The sequence below is a fragment of the Falco punctatus genome (assembly GCF_963210335.1).
Source record: "Falco punctatus genome assembly, chromosome: 11".
NCBI lineage: Eukaryota > Metazoa > Chordata > Aves > Falconiformes > Falconidae > Falco > Falco punctatus.
In genome coordinates this window covers 28,155,758-28,158,511 of record NC_137591.1, presented here as the reverse complement: position 1 = coordinate 28,158,511, position 2,754 = coordinate 28,155,758, and positions in this window count along the sequence as shown.

The window sequence follows — 2,754 nt, the reverse complement described above, 5'->3', positions numbered from 1 at the left end:
GGCCCGCCCCTTCCGCCCCCGCCCCCGCGGCACCGGCCGCCACACCGGCACCGGCGGGGCCTGCGAGGCCCGCCCCACCACGGCCCCGGCCCCCTCAGCTGGGCGGGACGGGCGGCCGGAGAGCGGGGCCCCGTCAGGCGGCGGTGGCGGCAGCGTGGCCGAGCGCTCCCAGGCTATGAGCAGCATCCCGACCCCGGCCGGGGAGCACAGCCGCTGCGTGCCCGGGGCCCGAGGGGGCCGCAGCATCGGCCGCGGGGGGGGAGGCTGAAGGAGCTCAGGGCTGACCCTGCGCAGCTCTCACCCCGCAGAGGCCTGCTGTTTTCTCCCTGGCACAACAGCCCTGCAGCTGGGCAGGCATGACGCGGTTCTGCTCAAAACCCTCTTGGGGACCCTGCTGGGGGCTAAGTGGCAGCCCATGTTAGGAGGAGAGTCAAAAAATCTTAAACAAAATTCTTAACTCTACCTGAGCAGGGGGCTGGACAAACTGACTGCCAGAGGTGCCTTCCAACCTCCGCCGTTCCGTGAATTTTCAAGTATTTTCAGCACTGAGAAAGCCAAAGGCTTCCCTGCTGTCTGTCTCCTTAGCCACAAGCGTGACACTTGTACGCCCACAGGGGGCTCCTGGAAGGCCTTGGTCTCTGGTGCTGGTGGGCCACTGTGCTCCAGGTTCAGCTGGCAGCTGAGCTGGTGCCAGCTTCATCCCTTCTCCTGCGTCCCCGAGCTTGGCTATGACATGTGTCCCTGCCCCTCCTCATGGGGACTTCCAGCACAGCTGCCCGCAAAGGTGCCTCTGCCCCTTCCCCCAGGGCGTTGACGGTTAAGTTCAACAGGACAGGGCCCAGTGCTGACCCTGGGAACACCGCTGGCTGCAGGCCTCCAGCTAGGCTCTGCGCCACTGGTCACAGCCCCCTGGGCTCCGCCGTTCAGCCCGTTCATTATTTCTCTTTCAGGACTGACCCGGCACAGCTCTCACCCCGCAGAGGCCTGCTGTTTTCTCCCTGGCACAACTGCTGGGTGCCGAGGCAGAAATGGCCGTGTGCCACACCAGCCTAGAGCCACAAGCCAGCCCAGCGCCTGCCTTACCCAGAGGTGGGCAGTGTAGGAGCCCACAGGAAAATGCCTCGCTGTTCGTGCGACCCACGCACGCCTTCTGTTGACCTGGAGCGTGCGAGAGAAGGGAGGTGGCAGGGTGCTCCTGGCAGGAGGTTGGCCGCGTTTGCCCGCCAGCACTGCTGCATGCGGGTGCTCGTATCCCCTTGAGAACGAGGAGTGCGAATAGTCTGGAATTATTCCTGGAGGGAGGTGGCCCGCGGGGCCCTGGGCGCGCAGCGGCCACTGCCGCCTTGCTGGGACATGGGCACCCACCAGGCATCTCACTGGGAGGTGGGGCACCCACCAGGCATCCCACTGGGAGGTGGGGCACCCACCAGGCATCTCCCTGGGAGGTGGGCACCCTGCCGGGATGCGGGGCCCTCCTCCTGGAACACGGGTGCCTGCGGGGCGCCTCACAGCCATGGGTGCCCGCTCTCTCCCAGCCCAGCTCTCCCGCTTCTCCTGGAGCGCACGCTCTGCAAGCCCTCACAGAGCAGCCTGGCTCGCACCACTGCATTTCCTCTTCCCGCTTCCCCAGCGCCCCTCGGTACCCAAACGACACGTGCTCCAGGAGAAATACACTTTATAGATCTGAACAGCGCCTTCATGATGTCCTGAAGGAACTGCCAATTGTCGCAGAGAGCATGGCCGCCGAATGGATGAGCACCATTGGCCTTCGCATCCCCCGCAGCTGGGTCAGGTTCAGGATGGGCATCTTTCCCAAGGGTCTGAAGCAAGCACCCTCCAACGCGGAGAGCATGGCCGCCGAATGGACGAGCACCATTGGCCTTCGCAACCCCCGCAGCACGGTGAGGGTCAGGATGGGTGTCTATCCCGAGGGCCTGGAGCAACCACCCGTCAGCGCAGAGAGCACGGCCTCTGACCTGCCCCACACTCTGGTCTGGCTTTGACACTGCCTTGCCCAGGTGGACATGACCTGGCTGCTTTGCAAGTCTGGCCGAATCATGTGGCCGCTCATCATGGCTTGGATTGAACTTTACCTCTGGAGACAATGGAGCAGACGCCAGTAACAGGAGACGCCGGGAACAGGTGAGCAATCGCGACCAGTCGCGCAGGAAGGGGTTGGGTTTTGGGGAGCAGGGAACCGCAACAGCCTTGGCCCAGAAGGCTTGCAATGAGAAAACAAACCCCAGCACGGGCAAGAAAGCCTCAGCAAGGCCCCGATAGGTCCTCTGCCTCTTCCCCAGGGACACACCAGGCCGCAGGGCTGAAACCCTCCCCAGCCCCCAGCATGACACAGGGCCTGCCAGAGCTTTCCGCAGCCCAGCGTGCTGCCCAGAGCAGACCGGCAAGGCGGGAGCTCTTCTGGAGGAAGCCAAGTCCAGCAGGACACTTCTTGGCCCCCCAAGTCCCCGTCTGTTTCATTGTGCTCCCGGCCCTGTCCTTTCCAGGGAAGGGGATGGACGGCCTCATCTTCCGTGCGGACAGGCAGCCGGGAAAAGGGCACCTTCTCCAGAGATGAACTGCTCTGTTGCACAGAGGCCAAAATGACCTGGCTGCTCAGGCTCCTGACACCTGTCTACCGCCTCTGCCTGAAAGACCTCCGGCACTAGTACTACAAGAGGAAGGCACGAGAACAGGACGAGAAGGGGAGAGCATCCGCTGAACAGAACTGGTTCTGTTCTCTTTTCACCTTCCCTT